Source organism: Aquarana catesbeiana, linkage group LG02, assembly GCF_042186555.1.
Source record: "Aquarana catesbeiana isolate 2022-GZ linkage group LG02, ASM4218655v1, whole genome shotgun sequence".
In the NCBI taxonomy this organism is placed as follows: domain Eukaryota; kingdom Metazoa; phylum Chordata; class Amphibia; order Anura; family Ranidae; genus Aquarana; species Aquarana catesbeiana.
Window position 1 is genome coordinate 135,181,962 of NC_133325.1, and position 26,251 is coordinate 135,208,212.

At 45.6% G+C, this 26,251-nt stretch overlaps 1 long non-coding RNA gene across 3 annotated transcripts in view; it reads right to left on the reverse strand.

The window, feature by feature from the left end:
- LOC141127227 (uncharacterized) overlaps positions 1-26,251 on the reverse strand; it is a 56,990-nt gene that overhangs the window by 21,005 nt on the left and 9,734 nt on the right. The window contains exons 3-4 of one of the 3 annotated variants that reach the window (XR_012241499.1): positions 24,874-24,931; positions 5-199 (exon numbers count right to left, since the gene is read on the reverse strand). This is a non-coding gene — a long non-coding RNA (uncharacterized lncRNA). The remainder of the gene's footprint in view (positions 1-4; positions 200-24,873; positions 24,932-26,251) is intronic. The other 2 variants (XR_012241500.1, XR_012241501.1) reach the window with 2 other exon arrangements.

Here is a 26,251-nt window from a genome sequence, read left to right on the forward strand (position 1 = left end):
TTACCTCTCACAAGCTTCCTCCCAGCTCCACGACCAGTCTCTGGGCACTCCAACGTCATTGTGTACAATACAGGACCAGCAGTACGGCATTGTAAGTGGGGACGCAGAAGGTCAGTTCACAACCTGGGGTGTCACAGAGAGAAGAAGAACACCAACTGCCAGGGAACAAGTATTAGGATAACTGCTTTTTCCATTGCCCCTAAACAAAAATGAGCACGAGCAAGAGATATAAAAAGACAACCAATACATGTGCTTAAGTATCTGTTAAAAAATAATTAAATGTATTTTTAAAAATGACCAGTGTATAAATAATTGGAATTTGACTTGATATTAGCCTCTTGTAATCATATGTATAGCAGCACACACTGGGAGAGGGAGGGTCATCAGGGTTTTTTGTGCAGGCGCTAATAAGAAACATGCTGACAGAAGGTGACAGAAGATGGATAACCACATCAGCCTGCTTGCTTTCTTTCATTGAACAATTTCATGCTCCAGTAAAATTGCTTCTATTGTTCACAGCTTCCTCCAAATCTCTTTTTTTTCCGACTTCCTTTTAGCGGGTGGCTACAGTACATTCATTCTCCATGGTACCACTGTATGTAGGAATGTAGCCACCCTCTCTTGCTCACTCCTGAGATGGACAATGGATTATAGGATTTGTAGTAGTTATAGAGCAGTGCCCTAACGTGCAATGCTTGTTCCAAACAAAAGTAAGCGAGGGGGTAAAGGAGCGGTTCTGGAGTGCATGGAGGTAGAAACAGACAGTAATAAACAAATTAAAAATATATTACAGGACCATGAAAGCACCAAAAAAAAAAATGGATCCTGCTCCTTTAAAGCATTTTATACAGCACAGTGCTTGTGCTGTGTAATTTGGCACCCTGTAACACCTGAAATACCTGTCTGATCCTGCCGGTTTGTGCCCTCCCCCCTGCAAACTGGCCACTGTATATCATGGCTGCTGAGCCCTGACAACATGGTCAGTTTACGTGCCTCTGTCATCTGCAGCTCTGCTCTCTCCCGTCCTCTCCCTCCTCCCCTCCCTGCATGTCAGCTCTGTGTCAGGGCCCACCCCACCCCCCCACCCCCATCTTGCTGCTGTAATAACTAAGTTAAAATCATGCAATCCCCTGGCTTTCATAATACTAAGTATCTTGTATGCGTGCCTTATTAAAAAAGGCAGTTTTGTTCCTGATTTAATAGCGGCGCTCTACAGTCACGTGACCGGCCGGCTCTCTCCTTCTCCTACAGTGGGGGAATCTCAGCCCCTCCCACTGTACCTGTCAGATCAGGAGAGAGGAGAGGCGGCCATTCACATGAGCACCAAGTGGCACTAATAAATCAGGTATAGAATGGCTTTTTTTAAAAATAAAGCACATATACAAGACACTTAGTATTATGAAAGGCAGGGGATTGCGTGATTTTTACTAAGTGGGTTTACAACCACTTCAAGTAGTATAGATATTACTTTTGGAGAATAAGAATATTTTTTAGTGTCACTTTAACTACAGCAGAGAAAAATCAGCTCACCAACCTGGCTGTGTTTTGTGACAGGGCTATGTCAATCTCAGGAATGGATGGATATAAAAAAATCCTTTGGTAGCTGAAACAACTTTTTGTATGTATTTCAACTTCACATTTCAATTGCTGTCCTTGATACTTTTTAGTTGCCCTAGTTCATTTCACAGAGCAAGGTTACAAGGGTATTCCCCTTCTTCCTTATCCAAGCAGTATCGAGAAGAAGAGGGTAGATCTCTGACCCCTGAAAGCTTGTTCCAAAAAATTAATTATTAGTGCAAATAAAGAAAGTATCATTGACGGCACCTGACTCGTGTTGTAAGTGCAGTAATACAGCTACAATCACCCTAAACTCTAAACAACAATCAATCATAACTATTTGACATTGATTAGGTCATTATAATGACATCTGAAAGCTGGTGGGAGATAATAGGCAACAAATAAACATGTCCCTAAATTTAATCTGTTGAAAGCAGAAAAATGGGCATCGCAGTGTATTGTGTATGGGCTGCGTATCCGCAGACCAGTCAGGGCGCCCATGCTGACCCGTGTCCACAGCCAAAACAGCCTACAATGGACATCAGAAATGGACCACTGAGCAATGGAAGAAGGTGGCCTAGTCTGATGAATCTTGTTTTCTCTTCTCTCTTGTTTGCCGTTTTAAAATAACCGTTAGCTATCTTAGTACCTGCAGTGATCTGTACAAGGATGTCCAAAATGGTTTCCCTTGTCTAGTTTCTACTCATTTGCCTAGGATTAATTAAAAAAAAGTAATTGAATATATCCAGTCATTGTTTCCTCATCAGTATAGGCCTTGGTTATTTTATATAAAAGGAATTCACTTTGTTTGTGCCCTACACCAACACTGGCGGATATAAGGACAGGCTAATTGCTCTGTCAGGCTTGCCAGGATGATGGATAAATGGATTCCAGCCTGGGCAGAAGCACTGAGCCTCAACCTGGGAAACACAGCTAATACTGAGGTTAGGTGAGTAATGTATAGAGTTATGTGACCTTTAGCGCAAGAGAGAATCACTGTCAGCTTCAGCATCTGCTGTCATCCAGGCCCAGTAAGTCTGCAGTGATGGATGAATCATTGTGAGGATCTCAACAGCAAGGATCTGTGCTCATATGGTTCCCTGCTAAGATCTGTACCTGCTGCTTTACTAATATGTTATGGTTATGATAGCTAAGAGGAAAGGGAACAAGTGTAAATGCAGCAAAATGAAAATCCACTATTATTCCTTTACAGAGTGGGAAAATACATGGCGTAATAAAGTGACTCAGGACTCATGAAATATATTATTACAATGGCAATAAAGCTTTTTAGAAGCATGCACACGTCTTCATAGTCACATTTTCTTTTATTTTTTTGTCAGTCCAATAGGTAAACAAGAAAATATAACAAAAGACTTGAGTCTGAATGCACATGACTCATTTAAGGTTGCCACTATAATCCCAATAAGAAATAAAATATCAAAATGTATTGAATCACATTTAAAAGTATATGATAAAAAGAGTAAAGATGTAAATATAGGGAGGCCAAACATGGAAAACCACATATATGGCCCATAGAATGGTATCAATGTAGTCCAAGAAGATCCCTTCGGACTGCAGGCCAAACTACCAGAATCACAGTGTCAGCGCCAATGGATACGCGTTTGTACAATAGCTTCTTCAGGGGATCCTTCTGGTACATGGCTAAAAGAACATCCAAGAAACACAAGGCAACCAGTCCATGGAACAGTGCACCATACAAAGGAAAAGGAAAAAGGGGAGAAAAAGGAGGGGGGGGGGTAAGGAGAAGGGGGTAAGGAAGGATGAGGGGGAAGAAAAGGAGAAGGAGAGGGCTGGCTCCAAAAAGATGTAAAACAGCCTACTGAGGGGCCTTATCCATAGGTGTTAGCTGGAAGATTGTCCTAATAGGAATCATCAATAATAAACAAGTGTGTATGATAATCAGAATTACTGCTGGACCCCAAAAGCCAACATAGATCGTGGCCTGGCACAGTCTGTCCAGGTAGATACCCTCTAAGGGGGATTTGGAAAAGAGACAATCGGCCCTTAGCCGTGGGAGTTAGCAAAAATGCCGGTCCTGCTTGACTGCTGAGGGGCAATGGGCCTAGGCACACATCAGACTGAAGACATAATGGAATAGACCACCCCTTGCCCTCACCCCATATAAGAAAACACACTTACAACCATTAGATTGGAAAAGGCAAGGCTACAGCTTTACTTAGATTGGAACACAGAACCTGTGAACTCTTTAAACCAGTGCCAGTCACAGTTGTACTGTGAGCACGCTTTAACCTTAACTATTTGAATTTGAAAAGGGGGCCTGTCCTTACCATAAGTGTGGGACAGACAGCCTACTTCAATTTCCAATCAAGGGCATAGCCCATTACAGCAATTTTTAATGCTGGCAAGGTCCAGAAACCACAGCAAGCTGTGACATATCATCAAGAAAAAAATGGAAGGGAGGGTGGGAAGCTCTTCCAGCGACATTGTTCAAAAGGCCCAGAATTCCCTGGGGCAGTACTTTTACTAAGCTCAGGCCCAGCCCATCCCATCCCCCATAACTTAACCAATCCTGAATGACCACTCATCAACAGCCTACGCTCAGCTGCTGGCCATGCCCCCATCAGTCAAGGCTCTCTTTCCCTATAGGGGCTCAAGAGGCCTTCATGATTGCTGAGGGGCAATGGGTCTAGGCACTAACCGACTGAAGACATAATGGAATAGACTACCCCTTGTCCTCACCCCATATAAGAAAACACACTTACAACCATTAGGTTGGAAAGGACAAGGTCACAGCTTTATTTAAATTCCAACACAGAACCTGTGAACACTTTAAACCATTGCCAGTCACAGTTGTACTGTGAGCACGCTTTAACCTTAACTATTTGAATTCCAAAAAGGGGCCTTTCCTTACCAAAAATGCTGGCAGGCAGCCTACTTCCAATTCCCAATCAAGGGGCATAGCCCATTACAGCAGCTTTTGATGCTGGCAAGGTCCAGAAACCACCACCCGTGCATCAGTATTTAACTGACGGGCACCCCACCGAGCCAGCACTTGTTCCACACCACGCTGAAGGCCAAGGTCGAAAATGTCCAGGCCTATATCATTAAGGTGAACACCATCCGATCTCAGCAGATCACCATTAGCATCCTCTAAATCCTTGTGCCAGATTACTAACCCCCCAAATTTACAAACCAACTTGGCAACCTGGGCATTAACCTTGCCAAGGAAGCATTCCAATCGGGGGCTAGGGATTTCCCAGCCCAAAGCAAGCGTGATACGATCTCGGACCAAACAAGAACTAAGTTGGTAAAGACCGCATAACAATGAGCGATGTTTTATTTGATAGCAGAAATAAGGTCCATGGACCATGTATACCCCACGTCATTCCCTCTAGCATTAAGAATAAGACAATAGGGGCCAGAAACATGTGAACAAAGACATAAGCACTCTTGAAGGACCTGAGGCCAGCTTAAACCACGCAGCCCAAGCCCCACGGGTCCCGGTGACATTATAGGCAAAAAACCCAAATTCTTCCCGTAGCTCCAACTTCCGACCGACAAGGGGCCCAGTAAATGAAGGAATCTCCACGATCCAGGGTAAAAGCCAGAAAAGCAGAACATCAGGTGTGGGCGGACATACAAAGAAAAAAACTAGATGATTCCCACCTACCCAAATGCTAGAGCACTGGAAAAAAACCATGCCAGAAGCCTCGGTAGCAGCACTGATGCGAAAAGAGTGAGTCAAAAAGTCACGTGAAGGGAGGCCTAATTTGTTGAGGCAACAAAGGGAAACCCGCAGAAATAGGAACCTGCTCAGGGAGGAGAAATCAGCATGAACAAAGAAAATGGCCAACGAAACAGGGCAAAAAGGGGGGGGGGCCCGCACAAGGGTACAAAACAACCCGTCTCCCCCTGCCAAAGCTATCAGTTAGGGGTACACAACAAAAAGCAACACACAGCCCTCAGAGAAGGTCACATCCTCCGTCCGAACACTACCCGCCAAAGATGTGAATTTTTAGCCAGGCGTCTGACATGGTGGGACGTAATTAAAAACTCACCGCACAACACTTGAACCCCATACCACATATATGCAGTACGATACCCACATCTGTGGAGATAGAGACGCTGGAGAGGGTCTAGCAAGCACATCTGTGGAGATAGAGACGCTGGAGAGGGCCTAGCAAGCGTCGGCAATGAGGTTCCACAAATAGGTTGGACAGGAAAGGCCCTCTGGAGATGCCAGCAGAGCCAGGGAGCGAAAGCGATCAAGCTGAAAACGGGAGAGAGCATCAGCGATATCGTTAGCTATCCCTGGAACATACCTAGTAGGGTGAGGTTGCGCAACAAAGCCATGCGAGCCTGTGAGACCGACCTACACTCAGCAGACCATTCCCCCTGGAAAAAAGGAGGAGGGGCACTGAAGCCACAGGAGCCTGTCGTCTGGGTCTATGAAAAGGAAATCATCCAAGAAATGTAACAGCAAATCCAAACCAGCCGACTAGACAACTACCCATTCAAGGAAGCTAAAGAATAGTGAGCCGATCACATACAGTGGGGACAGAAAGTATTCAGACCCCCTTAAATTTTTCACTCTTTATTATATTGCAGCCATTTGGTAAAATCATTTGAAAAATCATCCTTGAGATGGTTCTACACCTTCATTGAAGTCCAGCTGTGTTTGATTATACTGATTGGACTTGAATAGGAAAGCCACACACCTGTCTATATAAGACCTTACAGCTCACAGTGCATGTCAGAGCGAATTAGAATCATAAGGTCAAAGGTACTGCCTGAAGAGCTCAGTGACAGAATTGTGGCAAGGCACAGATCTGGCCAGGGTTACAAAAAAATTTCTGCTGCACTTAAGGTTCCTAAGAGCACAGTGGAAGACCATTGGGACGACCAGAACCCTTCCTAGAGCTGGCCGTCCAGCCCAAACTGAGCTATCGGGGGAGAAGAGCCTTGGTGAGAGAGGTAAAGAAGAACCCAAAGATCACTGTGGCTGAGCAACAGAGCTGCAGTCAGGAGATGGGAGAAAGTTGTAGAAAGTCAACCATCACTGCAGCCCTCCAGCAGTCGGGCTTTATGGCAGAGTGGCCCGACGGAAGCCTCTCCTCAGTGCAAGACACATGAAAGCCCGCATGGCCTTAATTCTAAGCGGTATGTGTGGATAAAACCAGGCACTGCTCATCACTTGTCCAATACAGTCCCAACAGTGAAGCATGGTGGTGGCAGCATCATGCTGTGGGGGTGTTTTTCAGCTGCAGGGGCAGGATGATTGGTTGCAATCAAGGGAAAGATGAATGCGGCCAAAGACAGGGATATCCTGGATGAAAACTTTCTCCAGAGTGCTCAGGACCTCAGACTGGGTCGAAGGTTTACCTTCCAACAAGACAATTACCCTAAGCACACAGCTAAAATAACGAAGGAGTGGCTTCACAACAACTCCGTGACTGTTCTTGAATGGCCCAGCCAGATCCCTGACTTAAACCCAATTGAGCATCTCTGGAGAGACTTAAAAATGGCTGTCCACCAAGGATCTGCATGAAGGAATGGCAGAGGATCCCTAAATCCAGGTGTGAAAAACTTGTTGCATCTTTCCCAAAAAGACTCATGGCTGTATTAGATCAAAAGGGTGCTTCTACTAAATACTGAGCAAAGGGTCTGAATACTTAGGACCATGTGATATTTCAGTTTTTCTTTTTTAATAAATCTGCAAAAATGTCAACAATTCTGTGTTTTTCTGTCAATATGGGGTGCTGTGTGTACATTAATGAGGAAAAAAATGAACTTAAATGATTTTAGCAAATGGCTGCAATATAACAAAGAGTGAAAAATTTAATGGGGTCTGAATACTTTCCGTCCCCACTGTATATCCTGGAAAAACAGGAAGGAGCTACTAACCCTGGCCACTGTCAGCTGGGCCGACAACAGTCGTCTAATTAGCGTAGCAGAGAATTCAGGCCAGCTGCCTGGTGAACAATCCATTCAAGGAAGCTACTGAAAAGCTAAAGATATAACAAGAAATTGCACAAACTTTGGGAAGGCACATGTCAAAAGTAGCTACCTTGATCCTAGGCTCATATATGTGCGACGCGGGAACCAGCGCAATTCCAGCTCCGGCACCCGCATCGCATACCTCCAGCAGGCAGCTCACACTACCCCCTGAGAACCGCTGTGGGCGGCATCAACAAAGTTAATGACACCCCCAGTTTAATCCACAGATCGCAGTGCGAACTGTAAACTCGCACAGGAATTGGACCGCATAGGTGGGAACACCCACGTGATCCAACTCCAGCGCAGGGAAAAAACAAGTCCCGCACCATTTTCTGTGCGAATAGAATGCGAGCCCAGCCACACATCTGTATGGCTGAACTCGCATTGCTCAGAGATCGCACATGATCGGCACCCGCGGTGCGAAACCGCCCACAGAGAGCCACTCGCAATGGAACCCAAACTAGTAACAGGCGCCAACACACCCGAATGAGACAAAACAGATTTGACAACTGGAATAAGCATCCGTCTGATGGGCCCGATACGGCATCGTCACAGGACCTACCCCAAACTAAATTACAGTCATACACACTCATGCGTGGAAGCGGAGCTGAAGAAGGATGACCATCAGTAGAATCAGGAGGTCCGGCCACGGTAGCATTGTCCATGAGAGTAGCTGGCAGATGCATGGGACATCCAGCGTCTGAAGGAACAGCAGGGTAATGCAGGGGGTGCAGGTCCAGTCCACTGACTGATGAGCCCAGGTGGCGGTGAGCAGCCATTGCGCAGGAGCAACCAAAGACTCTAGGAGATGGACCCCTGGGTGCAGCAAAGCCACCCGGGATAGCGAGATATGGGGAAGGCGTGGAAACCTCCCACCCAGCCTGGCGCTGGGAGATGATCAGGCGTATAATGCTGGAATCTCCCACCCATCCGAGCACTGGGAGATGATCAGGCGTGGAATGCTGGAATCTCCCACCCATCCGAGCACTGGAAGATGATCAGGAGAAGTAGACCTGACGGTTCCGGCAGGGGGCTTTGAATGCTGGAATCTCCCACCCATCTGGGCGCTGGGAGATCTGCAGAAGCAGAGGATACATGCAGTGCTGCAGGGGCACGTGGGATGTTTAAATCCCCCGCCCAGCCGGGGCGCCGGAAGATGAACAGTAGATCCGCTCCATCTAGCAGTGGGACCTGTAAGCCACGCTGAGGGAGGAGCCAGGGAGCGTGTGGACCGCCTAAGAAGCAGCAGCTTTTGGTACCCTCAGCAAGGAAAAAGAAGCAGCCAGAGTCGCGGCTCCCACCTGGGTGGGAGGCACAGAGTGCTGTGGAGAAGAGGCAGGAGCGGGCAGATTCTGAGAGGCTGGTGTACTCTGGGCAGAACTTCTCAGACTCTGGGAATAAGCAAGCCAGGTGAAGGCACAGCTGGGAGGAGTAACCACAGGCGGAGGGACCAGTCGGGAGGAACCCCCGGCGGTGCCGTGCAGAAAACCAGGGTGCCGCAGGGGAAGGAGAGCCAGCGCCATCATTACCAGTGACTCTGGCAGGATGGCAGGCGAACGCCTCCGGGCCCGGGAGGCCAGAGGATTCCCATCAGAATCCTCAGGTGAGGGGGCGGCCGGGGTGGAAGACAGGTCGGGGGAGAGGAGGGGAATGAACCAGTCAGCATGACCTCTGTTCAGCAGCTTCCAAACCCCAGCTAGGAGGTCCATGGAGGGGAGGCCAGGTTCTTCACTGAAAGACATAATGAAACAATAATTGTAACAAACATACTTCTGTAAAAATCTTAATTACCAGTGGTTGTTCCAGCTCTTCCAGCCATGTTTCTTCAAAAGGCCCAGAATTCCCTGGGGCAGTACTTTTACTGAGCTCAGGCCCAGCCCATCCCCCATAACTTAACCAATTTTGAATGACCACTCATCAACTGCCTACGCCCAGCTGCTGGCTATACCCCCATCAGTCAAGGCTCTCTTTCCCTATAGGGGCTCAAGAGGCTTTCATTGTGTCATGTGTCCCAAAGCGTGCAAGACATACCAAACTCATAGCATGACTCATTTATCCAAATAAATCAGAACTAAAATCTGTCAATGAAAATTAAAACTTTTTTTTTATAATTTTTATTCAGCAGAGACAATATACACATACAGAATTTCAGGTATTTTGAAACATCAGATACAACAAAAAAAAACATTACATAGTGCATAATAAAACCGCTTCCCCAGTCCAGGGAAAGTGTGACGATAAGATTCTAGTTTTCCCACCTGTATTCCAGTGATTGCGCCTTTTTTTTTTTTAAAGTAAGAAAAAAACTATATACAACCCCCCCCCCCCCCCCCCCCCCGGGTATGAAAAAATATATAGGAGTATAATATTTCACCACCTCATCTTATAACTTACAGAACCGAGTCTATACCCCCACCCTCAAGTCCCTCCCACCAACTTACCAACTTTTGACACACACATATATATAATAGCTCTGTCTACATACTTCTTCAGCCTTTACTCGTGTGCCCCATCTGCCAGTGTCTCCTTTGAGTCAACCCACCTAAACCAAACCTTCCTAAATGTCCTAGAGGCTCCCCTGGTCTTGTACGTCATGCTACAAAAGCATGTCAGCTTTTACAACCACATCCCTAACGTCAGTCGTTCCGTGTGAATCCATCTCCTCTCTATAAGCTTCCTAACTCCAAAGTACAATAATCTGAGGAACAGTTTGGTGTGCTCATTGAACACCTCTTGGTCAAAAATTCCCAAGTGACATCTCAAAGGAGAGCATATATTGGGAAGGTCGAAGTTATCTGCGATAAATTCAGTCACCATAGACCACAATGGTCTCACCTTGGCACATTCCCAGACCATATGAAGAAAAGAGCCATCCGACCCCCAAACATTTATGGCAAGTATCGGAGTCTCTCCTGTTCATACGGAATATTCTGACCAGTGTATAACACATCTGATGTACGTATCGTAGCTGTATCATCCTATCCGTTGAAGAGATGACAGAGCCCAGATAAGTATCTAATGCCTCCTGCCACATCTCCTCTGACAATTCCGGTATAAACATTTCCCAACGAGATCTGGCCTTCGCTATCAACCCGGAGTCCCCTGGGCCCACTTCCCTATAGTATCTGGAAATTCTTTTGACCAGGTCAGCAAACCCCAGGACCCTTTCCAACGAGGTATTCTGTACCTGTACTCCCCCTATACCGAACTGCACCAGGGTATGGCACATATGGCAAGCGCCATGGGTTCCATATGAAGAAGGTGCTCGTGAGTGGCTGGACCCCCCAACATTATCCTGTGCCCCCCATATTAAATGAAACTGACACTGGGAGCATTGGTGTCCGCAACTCAGGGCCAATAATGGGCAGAAATAGGGATTATTTCACCACTTTCGCGTGCAGGCAGAGTGATCCACCGCATTGCGGCTCCCAACAATTAAACTAAAGCCCTGGCCCCTTCTATATTAATAAACTAAGGCAGGCTAGGGATTTAGTGCAGTAGATCACTCTGCCTGCATTTGAAAGTGAAAGTGATAGTGTCCCACACTGCGTGGTCTGTTGCCCAGCTTGGTTCTCAAGAGGAAGAGACACCACCAGTCCGTGGCTCTTGGCTCACTCAGGAGAATGCTGCAGAAGGAGCACTGCACCCAGTTCCCAGGCCCCAGGTAGGAGAAGTCGGCCGGACCAGGTGTGAAGAGAGACAGGATTGCCACCCGTCTTGTTTCGCTCTGCGATGGCTCCTTGCAACACTGATAGCTTCCCTCTGTTCTCTCCTGTCAGCTGCTGCAGGGGAAAGGGGGGGTTGCTATGATTCAGTTTGTGAATGAATGGTAAGCCGCTCAGTACAGAGCACTTCCCATTCATTCACTGTCCAGTGCAGCTGAGGCTGCAGAGAAAGGGACTGGGGAATCTCTGTTCTCAGTCCCTTTTTCTGTCTCAAAAGTGAGATATTAGGGGTCTGTTTAGAACCCTGATAGGTCACCAAAGCCCCCCCCAAATGGGGCTAGATAGTGCCACCTATCAGTGCCAGTGTCACCTATCACTGCCACCTATATCAGTGCAGCTCATCAGTGCCACCTATCAGTGCCAGTGTCACCTATCAGACAGTGCCACCTATCAGTGCAGCTCATTAGTGCCACCTGTCAGTGCCAGTGTCACCTATCAGTGCCAGTGCCACCTATCAGTGCAGCTCATCAGTGCCACCTGTCAGTGCCAGTGTCACCTATTAGTGCTCATCAGTGCCACTCAACAGTGCCGCCTATCAGTGTTAGTGCTGTCTCATCACTGCTGCCTTATCAGTGCCCATAAATGCCACAAATCAGTGCAGCCCATCAGTGCTGCCTATCAGTGCCCATCAGTGCTGCCTTTTAGTGCCCATCAGTGCTGCCTATCAGTGCAGCTCATCCAAGCTGCCTATCAGTGCCCATTAGTGTCGCTCATCAGTGCCAATCCATAATTTGTTAATTTAAAGATTAAAGAGCATTAAAGAGCTTGACTTGTAGTTTTGTTAGCTGTTTTTTTTTTTGTTAAGGTTATCTCAAAGATGGGTTTCAAATTTTTTGACAGGGGCGCAGTTTCAGGGCTTGCCATAGGGGCCATTTTCACTAGATACGCCTCTCCATTAGGGATCTGAGGAAAAAATGTCCAATGCAGGAAGGACAGCCCTGCTGCAAAGAAGTAGGCTCGCAAATCCGGAAAGGCCAGTCCCCCCATCGTGACAGGCAATTTCAATACGGCAATGGACACCCAGGGGGCTCGAAAACCCCACAAAAATCCTACCACCACAGAGTTTATTGCCCTGTACACACGATCGGACATTGATCAGACATTCTGACAACTAATTCCATGGATTTTTTCCGACGGATATTGGCTCAAACTTGTCTTGCATACACACGGTCGCACAAAGTTGTCGGAAAATCTGATCGTTCTGAATGCGGTGACGTAAAACACGTACGTCAGGACTATAAATGGGGCAGTAGCCAATAGCTTTGTCTCTTAATTTATTCTGAGCATGCGTGGCACTTTGTGCGTCGGATTTGTGTACACACACGATCGGAATTTAAACGATCGGATTTTGTTGTCGGAAAATTTTATAGCCTGCTCTCAAACTTTGTGTGTCGGAAATTCTGATGGAAAAAGTCAGATGGAGCCCACACACAATCGGAATTTCCAACAACACAATCTGATCACGTGTACAGGGCATACGTTCCTAAAGACCTGCTTCGACTCATAGACAGGTGAGTTAGAGAGGATGTACAAAAATAGGGATAAAAATCATTTTAAATACATTTATTTTACCCATCACTGTAAGTGGTAGCTTCTGCCATTTTTGCGCCTTCTCCCGAAGAACTCCTATACTCAGTGTCAAATTCAGCTCCAAAAATCTAGAGATGGGGAGCTGTATCTAAATCCCTAGATATTTAAAAGATCCCGACAGCGGAATGGGGCAATCAGTAGTGGCCACCACATGTTCATCAATGGGAAATAGAGATGACTTGGCCCAGTTAATCCTGAAGCCAGAGAAGTCCCCAAATTCCTGAATCAACCCAAAGGCCACTGAGAGTGAGCGACCCAGATCCTGCAAATACAGCAGCATGTCATGTGTATACAAGGATACGCGTTCCTCCAGCTGCCCCAACCGGAGGCCAGAGAAAGTATCACGAGACCTCAACTTAGTTGCTAGGGGTTCTATGGCCAGGGCAAACAGGAGTGGAGACAATGGGCACCCCTGTCTAGTCCCACGGAAAATAGGGAAAGGTTCTGAGATAATACAATTAACCCGTAATCTTACTAAGGGTTCGATGTATAGAAGTTTCACACAAGAGGTGAATACAGGGCCAAACCCATAGGACTCCAGAACCCGAAAGGCCACTCCACTGAGTCTCCTAATATTCATTTGAGCACACCTATCTGGGATAAATCCCGTCTGAGCCACATTCACAAGCTTTAGTATCACCATCTGTAACCTCCCTGCTATAATTTTGGCCAGTATCTTTGTGTCCACATTCATCAGCGAGATCAGGAGGTAGGAGTCACACAGCCTAGGATCCTTCCCCCTTTTGGGAACAGAACCATCAGAGCCTCTCTCATGGAAAGCGGCAGTCTACCATCTGATCTGGCCGCTTCAAACACTCTCAACAAACGGGTGCTAAACTATCCCTAAAGGTGTTGTACCACTCCGAGGGGAGACCATCCAGACCAGGAGATTTCCAGGGAGCAAAAAAGGAGATTGGCACTGCTACCTCCTCCACAGTAATATCTTTTTCCAGAATGGTGCTGTCTTCGGTAATCAGTACTGGCAGATCAATACTTGATAAGTAGGTCTCCAATGCTCCCCCCCCCCCCCAAGAGGTGCACGACACATACAGTTCCCTGTAAAATTAAGCAAAGACATGTAAAATATCTCCTGACTCACATACTTCTGTCCTGTGCCTGTTTTTATATATAGGGACATATTCCGGTCGGGCCAGGTACGCCAGCAGTCTACTGTTCTTGTCCCCAAACTCAAATATGCGCCACCTTTGAGCAAGCCTGAGTTTAGTGGTCTGATCAGTCAGGAGGGCACGGTATTCCCTAGTTTTTCCCTGCAAGTCCAGCAATTCCTTCCCAGTCGGGGTCCTAACATATTCTGCCTCCGCCAGTGATACCGCTGCTTCCTTCTCTTTCACCCAGAGGCAGGCTGCTTCTTAAACTCACTCACTTCCATCATGAAAACCCCTCTTAGAGTGGCTTTGAAGGCCTCCCACTGAAGGAGGGGGAGCCCACCTTCTCATTCTCAACCCAAAAGGTACCAATAGCTTGAGTACATTTAATCTTCACATATTCCCCTGTAACCAACTAGCTTCCATGCGCCAGTGGCAGATCCCAGGTTTATGTCCCAACCTAAGGTCTAGTATAATGGGAGAATGGTCAGACAGCGCTCTAGGCAAATATGCCACCTTGCTCACTAACTCCAATCCATCCTCTTCAGCAAGGACAGTCTATTCTGGACATTGATTTATGAGTTTCAGAGAAGCAAGAATATTCCTTGGTGTCTGGATGAAGAAACCGCCATACATCCTGGAAGCCTTAGGTAGACAACCATCCCGCCAAGGGGGCTGGAGTCCCAGGAGATGCTCTTAGCCTATCCATAGCCGGATCCGCCACTGCATTAAAATCCCCCAAAATGAAAACCCTGCATTCCGCTATATCAAATGTAGCTTGTAACATATCAGCTAGATGAGAAAACGTGAAGAGAGGAGGAACATATAAATTCACAAACGTCAGGCACTTATTCATTATTTTGACAACCAGAATAAGATATCTTCCCTTAATATCCGATTTTATCGCCTGTATAGCTATAGGCATTGCTTTAGTAACCAAGGTAGAAACCCCTCAGGCATAAGAGGAGAAAATAGCATGGTAAGCCCCAGCAATATGGGCCCAGCCTGAGCTCCTGGTATGCTGCTCTAGCATGTCCAAAGATCTCCCCCTACACTTCAACTGTGCCCTCTGGGGCCGCTGACACTATCTTGGGATCCCCAGGCGAACCATGCCAGACATTCCTTGGTCGTTTTCTGCGGTGGTGGCCCATATTTGACCATCGTCAGCGGTGCCCGCGATCGTCCTGCACACATTCTCCCGCAATTCGGAGCAAAATCGGGCAGATTGCTCCCAGAATCAAGGCAGGATCAGGGATCTATGGATGGAGCTCTGTCCCTGTCGTCCTCACATGCTGCGCACCGGCTCCTCCCCCGTGAAGATTAACTACTTTAATCCTTATGCTGCTAGCATTAGTAAATAGATAAGAATTTATATTATATTTACTTGTTTTAAACCTTTTTGACATTTCTTTAAATGCTTCCTGGCTTCTGGCCTAGGCCAAAATTACATCATACATCCCTGGAGTCTTCATGGGCATTTTGTTATTTCAGTTATCTGGAGGAGGGAAGGAGGGGCTTTCTCAGCTAAGAACATCCTTCTGCATGCATGCTTGAGTTAAGGGCAGATGGATTCCAGTGAGTAAATGCTACATGAATTTTCTGCCCTTACGAAATGCTAGAGGGGTGTTTTTCATAGTGATATCTCAAGAAAATGAAAGGATAAATTCACCTTTTGTAAAATGTTACACCCATATTCAGGGTGTAACATGTTACAGATGCACCGGCCCCCGCACGCCCCCATCCCCCATTTTGACAGTGAGTGGGGAATATTCTCCTCCCGCTCACTGTCACAATCTCAAGAAAATACTGCCATTCAGGGCTCCTTCCTTCCGCGTCATTCATTCACAGTGTTCTGTGAATGTGAAAACTACAAGTACCGACAGCCTTTGCGGCTGTTGGCTTGTATTTCTCAATGAACTACCAGGGAGTAGGGATGAGCTTCAAGTTCAAGTCGAACTCATGTTCGACTCGAACATTGGCTGTTCGCAAGTTCGCCGAACAGCGAACAATTAGGGGTGTTCGCGGCAAATTCGAATGCCGCGGAACACCCTTTAAAAGTCTATGGGAGAAATCAAAAGTGCTAATTTTAAAGGCTAATATGCAAGTTATTGTCATAAAAAGTGTTTGGGGACCTGGGTCCTGCCCCAGGGGACATGGATCAATGCAAAAAAAAGTTTTAAAAACGGACGTTTTTTCAGGAGCAGTGATTTTAATAATGCTTAAAGTCAAACAATAAAAGTGTAATATCCCTTTAAATTTCGTACCTGGGGGTGTCTATAGTATGCCTGTAAAGGGGCGCATGTTTCCCGTGTTTAGAACAGTCTGACAGCAAAATGACATTTTGAAGGAAAAAACTCATTTAAAACTACCCGCGGCTATTGCATTGCCGACAATACACATAGAAGTTCATTGATAAAAACGGCATGGGAATTCCCCAAAGGGAACCCCGAACCAAAATTAAAAAAAAAAAAAATGACGTAGGAGTCCCCCTAAATTCCATACCAGGCCCTTCAGGTCTGATATGGATATTAAGGGGAACCCCGGCCAAAATTTAAAAAAAAAAATGACGTGGGGTTCCCCCTAAATTCCATACCAGACCCTTCAGGTCTGGTATGGATTTTAAGGGGAACCCCGCGCCAAAAAAAAAGAAAAAAACGGCGTGGGGTCCCCCCAAAAATCCATACCAGACCCTTATCCGAGCATGCAACCTGGCAGGCCGCAGGAAAAGAGGGGGGGACGAGAGTGTGGCCCCCCCTCCTGAACCGTACCAGGCCACATGCCCTCAACATTGGGAGGGTGCTTTGGGGTAGCCCCCCAAAACACCTTGTCCCCATGTTGATGAGGACAAGGGCCTCATCCCCACAACCCTGGCTGGTGGTTGTGGGGGTCTGCGGGCGGGGGGCTTATCGGAATCTGGAAGCCCCCTTTAACAAGGGGACCCCCAGATCCCGGCCCCCCCCTGTGTGAAATGGTAAGGGGGTACTTACCCCTACCATTTCACTAAAAAAGTGTCAAAAATGTTAAAAATGACAAGAGACAGTTTTTGACAATTCCTTTATTTAAATGCTTCTTCTTTCTTCTATCTTCCTTCATCTTCTGGTTCTTCTGGTTCTTCTGGTTCTTCTGGTTCTTCTGGCTCTTCTGGTTCTTCCTCCGGCGTTCTCGTCCAGCATCTCCTCCGCGGCGTCTTCTATCTTCTTCTCCTCGGGTCGCTCCGCACCCATGGCATGGGGGGAGGCTCCCGCTCTTCTCTTCTTCTTTTCTTCTCTTCTTCTCTTCTTCATTTTCTTCTCCGGGCCGCTCCGCATCCATGCTGGCATGGAGGGAGGCTCCCGCTGTGTGACGGCGCTCCTCGTCTGACAGTTCTTAAATAACGGGGGGCGCGCGGTGACTGACGCACGGTGACTTGACGGGACTTCCCTGTGACGTCACAGGGAATGCCACAGGGAAGTCCCGTCATGTCCCGTGCGTCAGAGGGGGGCGGGGTCACCGGGTGGCCCCGCCCCCGTTATTTAAGAACTGTCAGACGAGGAGCGCCGTCACACAGCGGGAGCCTCCCTCCATGCCAGCATGGATGCGGAGCGGCCCGCAGAAGAAAATGAAGAAGAGAAGAAGAGAAGAAAAGAAGAAGAGAAGAGTGGGAGCCTCCCCCCATGCCATGGGTGCGGAGCGGCCCGAGGAGAAGAAGATAGAAGACGCCGGAGGAGATGCTGGACGAGAACGCCGGAGGAAGAACCAGAAGAGCCAGAAGAACCAGAAGAACCAGAAGATGAAGGAAGATAGAAGAAAGAAGAAGCATTTAAATAAAGGGATTGTCAAAAACTGTCTCTTATCATTTTTAACATTTTTGACAGTTTTTTAGTGAAATGGTAGGGGTAAGTACCCCCTTACCATTTCACACAGGGGGGGGGCCGGGATCTGGGGGTCCCCTTGTTAAAGGGGGCTTCCAGATTCCGATAAGCCTACCGCCCGCAGACCCCCACAACCACCGGCCAGGGTTGTGGGGATGAGGCCCTTGTCCTCATCAACATGGGGACAAGGTGTTTTGGGGGGCTACCCCAAAGCACCCTCCCAATGTTGAGGGCATGTGGCCTGGTATGGTTCAGGAGGGGGGGGCCGCACTCTCGTCCCCCCCTCTTTTCCTGCGGCCTGCCAGGTTGCGTGCTCGGATAAGGGTCTGGTATGGATTTTTGGGGGGACCCCACGCCGTTTTTTTTTTTTTTTTTGGCGCGGGTTCCCCTTAAAATCCATACCAGACCTGAAGGGTCTGGTATGGAATTTAGGGGGAACCCCACGTCATTTTTTTTTTTTAATTTTGGCCGGGGTTCCCCTTAATATCCATACCAGACCTGAAGGGCCTGGTATGGAATTTAGGGGGACTCCCACGTCATTTTTTTTTTTTAATTTTGGTTTGGGGTCCCCCTTTGGGGAATTCCCATGCCGTTTTTATCAATGAACTTCTATGTGTATTGTCGGCAATGCAATAGCCGCGGGTAGTTTTAAATGAGTTTTTTCCTTCAAAATGTCATTTTGCTGTCAGACTGTTCTAAACACAGGAAACATGCGCCCCTTTACAGGCATACTATAGACACCCCCCAGGTACGAAATTTAAAGGGATATTACACTTTTATTGTTTGACTTTAAGCATTATTAAAATCACTGCTCCTGAAAAAACGGCCGTTTTTAAAACTTTTTTTTGCATTGATCCATGTCCCCTGGGGCAGGACCCAGGTCCCCAAACACTTTTTTTGACAATAACTTGCATATTAGCCTTTAAAATTAGCACTTTTGATTATTCATGTTCGTGTCCCATAGACTTTAACGGTGTTCGCGTGTTCGAACGAACTTTTTTCCTGTTCGCATGTTCTGGTGCGAACCGAACAGGGGGGTGTTCGGCTCATCCCTACCAGGGAGCTGTTGAGCACTGTGGTAGTCCATTAGGTATTCCTGAATGCTGTGGTAAAGGGCACACCCAATGCAATCATTAAAATTCAAAAAGTGGTTTATACAATTAGTATGTATACATTCAAAAACGTGCATAAACATGTATTAGTGAATGGCTTCACTTTATACATATGCACAAAGGTCTCAGAGAAAATAATTAATATATTTATGATTGCTCAAACAAATATATCATGATATCATTAAGGTTGCATAGCAGGAGAATGTGACTGGCTCCCTATGGAACCGGTTCACATATCTCCATTGCGGCTGCAAAGCGCACTGCACAGAAATGCTCTGCGTCTTTGGCTCCCTTTCAGGGCCGAATTCAGGCATAGATTCTGCCCTGATTTGTGAAACGAGGGACAGGGACGCACCGCTCTCCTGTGCGATCTGCAGCTGTTTCCAGTGTGAATCGGGCCGAAAAGTTCAAAAGAGCTCCAAAAAGTTGCCACCTCATCCCTTTAAACCCGAACACATATGAATTACACACGTTCTGAGGCTAATTAAATGCAGATAAGGCACCAAGTGAGTTTAATTACCACCTTAATCAGCCACAGAACCTGTGTAATTCATATGTGTTCGGGTTTAAAGGGATGAGGTGGCAACCATATTCGTGACTTTTCACCCAAAGTGACAACAAATTGCGCTCACCATATGGCCCTGGACAGAAAGTGACCATAAGACATGAAGTACCTCCTCGAATCCTGGAAACCATTCAATGAACTTTTTCCAATCAATCGTTCACATGTGTGGTGAACTAGGTCAAATGAGCCTGGGAACAGCTAGATCAAATCTTTGTTATCTATCCTCCACTCCAATCTCCCACATCTGAAAATCAAGCTCTGCCAGAAAGAGCCAGGGAAGGCAGATATAGTGTAGTATCATTTGTTTATGTTTTGTATTTTTGTATTTGTTTATGTTTATGTAAAAATGTCACTTACAATATTTCCAGCAGGGGGGTGCATCAATATATCAGAAACACCTAGTGCGGTGGAAGTCCGTTCAGACAGCGCTATCTGACCATCGGTATATACTATGCATTACACAACCCCACCCCAGTGGAAGTGACGTCATTCGACCTAGTTCACCACAAATGTGAACAATTGATTGGAAAAAGATCGTTGAATGGTTTCCAGAATTCGAGGAGGTACTTCATGTCTTATGGTCACTTGCCGGCCAGGGACATCTGGTGAGCGCAATTTGTTGTCACTTTGGGTGAAAAGTCACGAATATTATTTGGAAGACGGATTTTATTTCTCACTTGGTGTTGGAGTGGAATCATCTAGAAAGCTTTTTGGAGCTGTTTTGAACTTTTTATGATATCATGATATATTTGTTTGAGCAATCATAAATATATTAATTATTTTTTCTGAGACATTTGTGCATATGTATAAAGTGAAGCCATTCACCAATACACGTTTATACACGGTTTTGAATGTATACATATTATTTGTATAAACCACTTTTTGCATTTTAATGATTGTGTTGGGAGCGCCCTTTACCACAGCATTCATTCTTCATTAGTCTTCACTAATTTCAGGTGCAGCAACCCTTTTTTTCTTTTTGTTTTATTAGTGGCGCCGGTTCCATTTATTTTTTATTCATTAGGTATTCCTGTCAGAGTGCAACTGTCTGCCCATATCAGAGGTACGGGCAGACAGATAGACAGACAGTCTGCAGGACAGTGGCATTAGACCCACGATTTGTTGATCATGGGTGTGATGCTTTACACAGGTTTCTAACAAAAAAATGCATATTTTTTACCTGCAAAAAAATGTGCATATATTATTTTTTTGTAAAGGTGAACTTATCCTTTTACCGCTTCAATACAGGGCACTTTTACCCCCTTCCTGTCCAGGCCAATTTTCAGCTTTCAGTGCTGTCGTCACACTTTGAATGACAATTGTGCGGTCATGCAACGCTGTACCCAAATTAAATTTTTATATTTTTTTCACACAGATAGAGCTTTCTTTATGTGGTATTTAATTACCACTGGGTTTTTATTTATTTTTTTGCTAAAAAAAAAAAAAAAAAAGACTGAAAATGTAGAAAAAAATTTTTAATTTTTTTTTCAGAAAATTTGTAAATAAGTTATTTTACTCCTTTACTGATGTGCGCTGATGAGGTTGCATTGATGGGAACTGAGACAGCGTCACTGAAGGGCACCGATGAGGAGGTACTAATATGCAGCACTGATGATCACTGATAGGCGGCATTTATGGGCAATGATAGGTGGCACTGATCAGCAAGCACTGAAAGGCAGCACTGATGAGCACAGATTGGCATCACTGTTGGGGCTGCATTGATCATCAGGGCACCGATGATCTTTTCACGTCTCCCCTGTGAGGAAATGCAGCTGACCAGCGCTCTTCTCCTCACACTCTGTCAGTGTTTACATGTGATCAGCTGTGATTGGACACAGCTGATCACATGGGTAAAGAGCCGCGTCATCAGCTCTTTACCGAGATTGGGGTCATGCTGTATCCCAGTGACACAGTGCACCTACGATTGCTGTGGGAGATTTAGGCAGCATTATAGAACCTTGTCCCAGAGCAACAGAGCATTTGTTATTGTTATTTGTCTATACAGTGGGCAGAAGGTAGTTAAGTGTGGAGACATGGATGAATGGGTGAATGTGTTTTAAATCTTATTATTATTATTATTATTATTATTATTATTATTATAATACAGGATTTATATAGCACCAACAGTTTACGCAGCGCTTAACAACTGGAGGGTAGACAGTAAAACTACAATACACTTTAATACAGTAAGAATCAGAGGGCCCTGCTCCTTAAAGCTTACAATCTAAAAGGGAAGGTCAAGGTATACAAGAGGTAATAACTGTGGGGGACTTGCTGATGGAAAAAGTAAATGTACAGTTGTTAAGTGGGGCCAGATAGGCTTCTCTGAAGAGATGAGTTTTCAGGGATTCTCTGAAAGTGGACAAAGTAGGAGAAAGTCGGACAGATTGGGGTAGAGCATTCCAGAGGATGGGAGAGGCTCTGGAGAAGTCCTGAAGGCGAGCCTGGGATTGGGTGACAAGGAGTTAGAAAGCAGGAGGTCTTGGGAGGAGCGAAGAGAACGATTAGGTTGGTATTTTGAGACTAGGTTAGAGATGTAGCTGGGGGCCAGGTTGTGGATGGCTTTGTAAGTTATTGTTAGTATTTTGAATTTACTTTGTTGGTTGAGTGGCAGCCAATGGAGGGATTGGCAGAGGGGTAATATATAAAAATAATTGAATAGAGATTTCACTTTGTGGTGCAGTTGAAACTATAGTATAACTAAAGGCAAAACTTTGTTTTTAGTTCTCAACAGTGTGGAGATGGATTAGAACACCTGTTTTTATTGCTACCTCTGCCCCCATTAGGCGAGCAGTAATGAATAGGCCTCTCTTAGCAAAGTCCTAGCAATGTACTGAGAGTATTCTAGTCAGGCTTCAGGGTATGTATATGGCCTACACCTATAGCAAGGGCAAGTTTCAACTTTAGTCAGAGCTGTACCATTTTTTTATGTGCAAACACCCCTTACCTGCATAGGCAGTTTTTTGTAAAAAATTAACTATTCCTTTAAAGTGATTGTAAAGTCTTGTTTTTTTTTTTTAAATAAAAATAAGAAACACGTTGTACTTACCTGCACTGTGCAGTGGTTTTACAGAGAGCAGCCCGGATCCTCCTCTTCTTGGGTCCCTTTTTTGTGCTCCTGGCCCCTCCCTCCTGTTGAGTGCCCCCACAGCAAGCAGCTTGCTATGGGGGCACCCGAGCCGAGTCACAGCTCCCTGTGTCCATTCAGACACAGAGCTGCGGCCCAAGCCGGCCCCGCCTGCCCCCTCTCTCTCCTAATTGGCTGACTGACTTTGATTGGCGGCAGCAGGAGCCAATGGCGGGAGAGTCTTGGATGGCCGAGACACTCGTGGATAACGCTGGACAGAGATGAGGCTCAGATAAGTATTAGGGGGTCCGAGGGGAGCTGCTGCACACAGAAGGCTTTTTATCTTAATGCATAGAATGCATTAAGATAGAAAACCTTCAGAATTTACAACTCCTTTAAGGTTCAATAAATGCTGAAAGCGAAATAAAAGTTTAAAATTTGATAAACCTTCAGTTTTCTTCCTGGCCCAGACTCTACAACTATATGCATTTTATTTATTTAACATACTGGGCATAGATCAAAGTCAAGCAACTGAGACCTTTTTTTTGGAAATGATGTGCAAAAATCACTTCTTTGATAAATGATAATTAGAAAGAATAATTTTTTACCCTGAGTTAACAATTCTTACTTTGATGTTCACAAATTCACTCTCTGATGTGAACAAATACAAAAAAATTACTCAAAACTCTTTTTCTCAAAAAATTCTCACTTTAATGATAATAAATTTTCACTTTGAACTTAAAACCCTGTAACCAAATTACTTACTTTAATTCCTTAATATTTATATACATTTTTAAAAATTTTCTTCTGGATTTTTTAATTACCATATTTATCGGCGTATAACACGCACATTCATTTTAAGAGGGAAGTTTCAGGAAAAAAACTTAAATTTTAAATAAGGAACTTTGAAGCAAAATAAGGGTCAGTGCCCATCTGCAGCCTCACCATTGCCATTAATGCAGCCTGATCAATGCCCATCTGCAGCCTCACAAGTGCCATCAATGCAGCCCCATCAGTCCACATCAATGCAGCCTCACAAGTGCCATCAATGCAACAGCTTTACCATTACCATCAGTGCAGCCTGATCGATGCCCATCTGCAGCCTAGAGGGGACGGGGAGGGGGGCAGGATGAGCGCAGACAGATTAAATACAGTGAGAATCTCCTATGATAGACAGAACAGTGGTCCAACGGCGCCCCAGGAGACGGGACTTCCTATTACAGAGGCAACAAAGTAAACAGGAGTTTCTCACTGTATGTAATCTGATGGCGCTCATCCCGCCCCCTTCCCTGTCCCCTCCGAGGCAGTTAAAATTGAAGTATTGGTGTATAACACGCACATGCTATTTGCACCCAATTTTCATGGTGAAAAAGTGAGTGTTATACGCCAATAAATACAGTACAAAGTTTTTGATCAATTTCTTTTTGACATAACAAATTTGCTTCTATACTTAACAAATAGAAGGCATCCAGCCTGTTGAGAAATTGAACATTCAGTTGTGCCAGGCAGGAGATAAAGGTGGAAAAGCCCCATAGAAGTCTATGGGGCTGTAATGCGTCTTCATGGCCAGGAGAGAGAGAGGACTTGTGGCACTGGATGTGAACAAACAACTAAGGTCCCATACACACTATTAGATTTTCTGCAGATTTTTGTCTTTACCAAAACCAAATAATATGAGGTCAAACCTTAAATTTGTATGCAATCAGACAGGCCCTTGCACTACATGGTTTTGATAAATCTGAAGACAAAAATCTGCAGAAAATCTAATAGTGTGTATGGGGTATAATAGTGTGTTTGAGGTCTTAAGCAGCAGCACTTGGATTTTGCTAATTATACATCTGTGGATGGGGAGGGTGGGATTGGTTAGTTCAGGATGAAGATGCAAAAATATATATATATATATATATATATATAGATATAGATATCTATATCTATATCTATATCTATATCTATATCTATATCTATATCTATATCTATATATATATATATATATATATATAGATATAACAGGTGGAAAAGTTTTAAGCACCCAGAGGATTTAAACTTAGAATTCACGTTAATCTGTATCCAACACGAGCACCAGTATGTCTTTAAAAAGTATCAGGTGAAAGCAGGTTAATGCAATCAGTGGTTAGAGCAGTTCTATGGGATTTCAGGCCCAGCAACAGCTGGCCACTCACAGATTGCTGATATCCCTATTTTCTTCTTGTCACAGATTGCTATTGTTAGAACTGGAAAAGAGATAAGGAGAGATGTGGAAAAAAGAGCACAAACTACATTTTATTATTGAGGTAGGATCATCAATATATTGCCTGGCTTACCTGATGGTTTTGGCTTTTTAGCAGTTGTTGCCATTCAAAGATTATGTAAAAGGGTTCTCTAAGAAAAAGAAGAATTCAGTATTGAATATGTGTTGCTAATAGCTGTGTTTTTTAGTAAAGGCAGCTTTTGGCTGGACACCGCAGAAGAAATAGTGCTGTTCTGCAAATACAAAACATTTTACTATTTTTGTAGGCTCACCATAATATTATTATATTATCTCAGAACTCAGAAGTCTTAGTTGACCATTTCAGTTTTCCTACTGAAAATTTTAGAGTTTATAAAGACAAACCTTACTGCAAGCTCATACAGCAGGGGCTACAACCTACATCCAGATTTGTGCCAAGCCCCATGTGTATGGCACGGGGACCCACTTCCTGTTATCCTCAGCTGTTTATTCAAGTTTGAGATCTGACCATTCTTCCCATTCTAAAGATACAACAGGCTACACCTCTGTTGGCTGCAGACACAATCTAATAAATATTGGGATGAAAAGGAAAGAGCTTAGAGTGGTTGTAAACCCACATGAAAAAAGACCTGCAAGACAAAGGCATAATGAGCTAGCATAGCCAATCAGGGAGCGGGTCCTAGACCTGTCACCCAATTGGCCAAAAAGAGGCAATCCTTTTGGTCACCTAGGAGGAGGAGGGAGGAGACACTGTCACGTACCTGGTATAAGAGCCCAACTGTAGAAGGAGACCTCTCTTACAGCCCTGGCTCGGGGACCACTGGGGTTGCAACAGTGGTACAGGAGCACAGTGAGGTAGGAGTGCCTGTATGATCCGTGGTAGCTGATGCAGGAGGTAGAGGTGATCCACCGGACGGACTGGTAGCAGAAGCAGTAGGAAGCAGTGGTATGGTGCGGGTCAGCTACCCCTGGACCTAGGCGGAGCTGGATCAGGAACGGACTAAGCAGAGTGAGACAAGCTGGGTCAGAACGGGCAACAGGTAGTACAATCAGCAGGCAAAGAGTAGTCAGCAGACAGGCAGAGGTTCGGCAACAGGCAATCAATAGTTTCAGAAGTAGCAAGGTCAAGCAGGTCGGGTCAGGAGAGGAGAAGGCAGCAGTAGTCAACGAAGCAAGGTCAGATAATACGGCAGGTTCAGGATCAGACTCAGGTTAGACTGCAGATCAGACAGCACTGTACCAGAGCAGCTGCTGGCTTTTTAAAGGGGAACTGGCGCCAAGCCGAGTCAGCGCGCACGCGCACGCGCCCGCCCGCCCGCCTCGTGACTCTGTGCACACTCACGCACCGCTGCCTGGTACAGCACGCTCCCATAGGAACATGTGTGCACACGCCTGAGTGTCTGTCCTGCCACAGGGTATCCCTGACAGATACATGGCGGAGGCCGTCGTGATGCAGAGGAGGAGATACAGGA